Below are 5,838 nucleotides of genomic sequence, written 5' to 3'. Positions count from 1 at the left end.
GGCTATTATCAATGCATCCGGAGAGCTGGGTTGCCAGGTATTTTAGCTTAAACCCACTGGATAAAGTTTTGTAGGCAGAGGCGCGGTTACATACCTTTGCGCATGTGAAACTAGCAAAAAACGAATTACCAAGAAGCCTCCTTTTAATGCTGCACTTTATACTCTGGGTGAGTGAAGTTAAAAAGGGATAGTTCATCCAAAAATAAAAAATATCTCATCATTTACTCACCCTCATGCCATCCCAGATGTGAATGACTTTCTTTCGTCTGGTAAACACAAACTAAGATTTTTAGAAGAACATTTCAGTTCTGTATTTCATCAATATTCTATTGATTTAATTTAAATGTGCCTTTATTGTATAATTCTTATTTGTTTAGAATTTGTTGGTTATGCTCCTGTGTCTTGATTTTTTTCTTGATAATAGTGTTTTGTCTTTTTGTACTTGTTCATTGCTGATCCTGAAATTGTTTTACATAATGTTCAATATAAAAAATAAATAAAAAATAAATAAAAATTTGTCTTGGTGACAGGAGCTTCCAGTGCACAAACAATACAGCAACAAGACAAAAATATTAATTAAAAAATAGAATATATTTCTGTTTATATTAAATAATACATTCTTTATTCATACTAACTTGTGAGAAGCAACAACAAAAAAATTATAATGAGGCAAAATTATATTTAAGCTCTCTAGAAAGTTCTAGCAGGAACAGCTATATGTACGGATCCATTCGTAATACATGGCAACCCAAATGAAAGCGATATAGGAAGTAGTACATGTTACGTTTCCCACCACAGTAGCAGCGCTCCTGTCTCTGATTGGATAACGTTTGTTAAAAGGTTGCGTTTTAAAGAACCCACTCGAATGTTCCAGAGTTATTCTAGTGAATTCTGCGTTTCATCACGCGTCTATGGAACACATTTGTTCTTGTATAACAACACGTGTTGTTGTTTTATAATTTACAATAATATATTTTTCTACGATTTTAGTATTCAAATTTCTAAAATATAAAAAAATAAAATATATTCAAATTAAATACATACTCAAGTTCATATGTATACACTTCTAATTTGTATAATTAATCGTGTTTGATCCTAGAAAAAAAAAAAAAAAAATTATATATATATATATGGGGGTCATACTTTATAAAATATTTTTATAGATCACATCATGTATCATACAGTATGTGCTCTATTATAGAGTCATAAGCATAGGTTGATATACTCGTCCCAAACTGATTTTTCTAAACACAATAATGAAAGATTTTGTGATGTGTTCTAAAAGATGGCAAATATATGTACAATTATTCATTAGTGAAAGTGAGGTCTGAAAAGCAATAGGCTCTCTGAAGTTGCTCCAAAGAGTCAAATATGTGATATGTTTGTAGAATCTTGTTATAAGGTCATTTCTAACACCTATCTTTTCAGGATAAAAGAAAACATTTTTTCTGTCATTTATGTAGTATGGTATAACTGCACAAGTTAAATCCCATACAGTTATAACCCAAAAAGTAGCTAAATACATTGTCAATTAAAGGAGGAACATTTTTGATGATATATCATTATTAAATTATATTATTTAATACTATAAATTCTATAGAATTTATCTGGCACAAAACAATGATGATTTTAGTTTGGGTGGCAACAAATAGGTTGGCAAAACCAGAAAAGTATTGTTTTGCAGATGACTGTATAAGACACATAAAGGATGTGTCAAGCAAAAGTGACATTACAGTAATAAACACACAACACCTATTTATCTCATAATAGTCTATTTTTCTAGTCTGCATCATGAAAAATAATAAATTATGGCATTTTATGGCTTTGATTAAAATAAGTATGAATAAGCATCTTTATTAAACATTTATAACATGCTTACTCTATGGCAGGCATTGGGTGAAAGTTGCCCTTTTTATTCATGTTGTTATAACTGCATATCAATAAAGTTATAATGCACTTGTTGTAAATGAGTTATTATTAGTCATTAATGAACCATTTTATAAATACTCATTAAAGTGAACATTAATGTACAGCATTAACATACTAAATACAAATAAAACACTAAAATGTTTTAGGGTACTAAGGATACGTTTCTGGATCATAGGAGGATTATCACAATGGGGCATCAGTCAAAACACCATGGGACATCTCTGCATTTATTAAATTGCCAGTGCCTGTACACATATTAATCACTGTAGATGTAACATTAGATTTGTGGATCTGATGGCATTCTAGAACACAAGCAGTAAAAAAGCCATGAATGAATAAAGATAATGTATTCACTTGATTACTCGTAATACTACAGTTAGCCAATCGCAGCATAAATGGTACATTGCTATCTAAAATATAATCTAATAAAAGGGAAACATAATCACTACTTTAATGACCAAAAGACAATAGTACAAGCAGTCGTCAGATGACTTAACTTCTGTATCTTTTATGCAACAACAAAGTCCCCTTAAAACAGAAACAACGAGCTGTGCTGGCACAAAAATTGTACTTAGAATTAGCACTCTCACGAAAATTGGATAAGACAATTCCACCTGGGAGGGAGAAGGGATGTGCTGTTGTGGAGCCTTCTGCCTAGGGACGGAGGGATCACTGGGAGGAGCGGTTTAGTGTAGTGCGCTACTGTTTTTGAGCGTTTCAAATAATGTCATGATGATCATCAGAGCCGTATTAAGACTCCTTAGTGGCCCTGGGCATGAAGATATAGTTTTCTTATAAAAGATATACGTTTTTTTTTTCTTCTTCAGTGACTCATGTGCTATTTTCCATGTTTTTCATACAATAGCTGTGTGTGAGAAATTACACAAAATTGTCTTCCTCCAGTGGGTGCTTGACGGCCCAGAAAACCGAATCCTCCATTGATCCGCATTAAAATCTCAGGACGTTTTTCTAACCTAATTGGAGACATTTTTACACTGGATAGAATTTTTTAAAAATTGACGATTTGTACCTGTGGATGGAAACCTGCCACAGCAGTATCTATACAATAAAGATTAAACTCCTTATCCATCCAGTAATAATATTATAACATATATAAAATTACACAAACACACACACACACACACACACACATTACACAGTATACTGTATATATACAAATGGTGGCTGGGTTTCACAAAAACAACACAGTGTGAAAATAAAATGGACTGAGACCGTGTAACATGTAAAGTGGACCAAAAAGAGGTCTGAGCCACTTTCAAGGCCATGGACAGTGTGAACACAAAGAGAACTGGGTCCTTATTCACATGGTTCAGTTTTTTGTCCACTTAAAGAGGTCTGAGTTTGGTTCATTTAAAGAGGACTCAAGTGAGAAAACACCCTTAAGAGTCAATAAAACTTCCTAACTCCCATTGAAAACAACAACAACAACGACAACAAAAACACAGACAACAAATCTTCCAGGTCAGCTTCCACATCTACTTTTGCTGTTTAATGTTTTAACTAACCCAAGACAAACTCACCATCCATATTAAAATAAATAAAATAAAAAAAATGTAAAAAAAAAGCAAGCAAGCAAACAAACAAACAAACACAGGAGCACGGGTCCCATGTATAAAACTAGTCATAGATTTTATCCTAAAAGTATACGAATACACAAAAGGCAAATTTTGCAAAATTTTCAGATTTATAAAACTGTACATATGCCAGAACCTGTGCAAAGTTCACTTTTCAAATCCCAGTTAGCGAAAGAATGTGTGTGTCACATATTCCCTGTTGTTTGTTTTGACTTTTATGTTGAAATTCTGGTTTAGTTCCCTGTTCCTGTTTCCTGTTAGTTTTGTAGTCCTTTGTATTTTCTTTTCATGATTGGTTTTCCCCTGATTGTTTCCCCAGGTGTTCCTCATTCCCTTGTTTTCCCCTGTGTATTTAAGCCCTTGTTTTCCCCTGGGTTTTTTTTTGTCAGTCTTCATCTGTATTATGCTGTGCTTTGTTCCCTGTGTTTTGTTTCATTATGTTCTGAGTTCATTATGTTCTATGTTCTGGTTTACTTTTGTTTTATTAAAAAAGGCTGCATTTAGATCCTCATTCCTCTCCTGTCTCATCACAGAATGACTGACCGAAAAATGGATCTAGTGGCCATTAGGATTCTACCCCTTCAGCAAGGGGACCGTCCAGTTGAGGATCACGCCCATGAGTTTTTAGAGCTGGCAAACTTAGTGCACTATCCAGACCGCTCTCTGTTGGTTTTCTTCCGGGCCGGTCTGAATAGTGCACTGAGGGAACTCATGCCTCCGGCTGATCCTCACTGGACGCTCGGCGATTATGTGGAGAAGGCTCTGGAAATTAGCGGTTCCCCTTATATAGTGGATTATGGCGGGAACCCCGGGCCAAAACCTGCATCCACGCCTTCCACGGCCCCTGTCTCGAAACCTTCTACGGCCCCTGTCTCCAAGTTCTATGATCTGCCACTGATGTCAGTGCGTAGGTCCATGAAGACCCTACCTCAAAAATTGTCTGCGCCCACGCCTGGCACGGTCAACGAGCCAACGTCCACGCCTGCCACGGCCAACGAGTTGCCAGCCTCGTCCGTCCCAGAGCCCGCGTTGCCAGCCTCGTCCGTCCCAGAGCTAGCGTTGCCAGCCTTGCCCATCCCAGAGCCAGCGTTGCCAACTTCGGCCATCCAGAGGAGGAAGAAGAGAAGAAAAGTTTCCATTCCCGAGTCTCCTACCATGCTCACGACCACGGAGGTCGTTCCCGAGTCTCCTCCCATGCTCATGACCACGGAGGTCAATCCCGAGTCTCCTCCCATGCTCACGACCACGGAGGTCGTTCCCGAGTCTCCGCCCATGCCCACGACCACGGAGGTATTTCCCGAGTCTCTTCCCATGTTTGCGACCATGGAGATAATTTCCTATTCATCCAGGACTCTTTGTCTCGAGCCTCCCACGGCTCCGTCTTCCACGGCTCCGCCCCCAGAGACTATTCCCCCAGCGGCTCCGCCCCCAGAGACTATTTCCCCAGCGGCTCCGCCCCTAGAGACTATTCCTCCTGCGGCTCCGCCCGCTCCCCCAGAGACTCCTCCTACAGCGGCTCCGCCACCTGTCCCTGTCCTGCGGCCGCCTCCCAGGCCTCCTGACCCTGTCTCGGCCCTGCGGCCGCCTCCCACGATTCCTGACCCTGTCTCGGTCCTGCGGCCGCCTCCCAGGACTCCTGACCCAGTGCCCACCTTGAGGTCTTCTCCTTGGTTGCCTGGCCGTCCACCTGATCTGCTCTGGTCTCCTTGGTCTCCTGGCCGCCTGCCTGATCTGCTCTGGTCTCCTTGGTCTCCTGGCCATCCGCCTGATCTAAATGTCACATGCCTAGAATAGAGCTGCTGCTAAAATTATTTCGGTATTACTGTATACTAATAATTTTTAAAAAAATCAAAAGTTGTATTTGTTAACATTAGTTAATGCATGCTATTAACTAACAATGAACAATAATATTTTTATAAACTAACATTAACAAAGATTAATAAATTATGAAAAAAAACAATGTGAGTTGTTTGTTCATGATACCTTATGCATTAACTAATGTTAACGAATGGAACCTTATTGTAAAGTGTTACCGTTATTTCTTAATCGTAATATGTCTATATCCTTTAAAGAGATTACATTATTCTATAAGATATGAAAGGGATAGTTAATCCAAAAAGTGAATGGTGGCCAGAACTTTGAAGGTCCAACAAGCATATAAAGGCAACATAAAAGTAATCCACATGACTCCAGTGTTGAAACCATAGCTGCGTCTGAAACCACATACTGTACAGTACGTACTGTATTTGAAGAAGGACTTACTTCTCGGCCAGTAAAACAGAATGTTCTTTACGTATGAATGCGAGTAGTATGA

This window comes from Myxocyprinus asiaticus, chromosome 3 (genome assembly GCF_019703515.2).
Source record: "Myxocyprinus asiaticus isolate MX2 ecotype Aquarium Trade chromosome 3, UBuf_Myxa_2, whole genome shotgun sequence".
In the NCBI taxonomy this organism is placed as follows: Eukaryota; Metazoa; Chordata; class Actinopteri; order Cypriniformes; family Catostomidae; genus Myxocyprinus; species Myxocyprinus asiaticus.
This window is presented reverse-complemented; position numbering follows the sequence as displayed.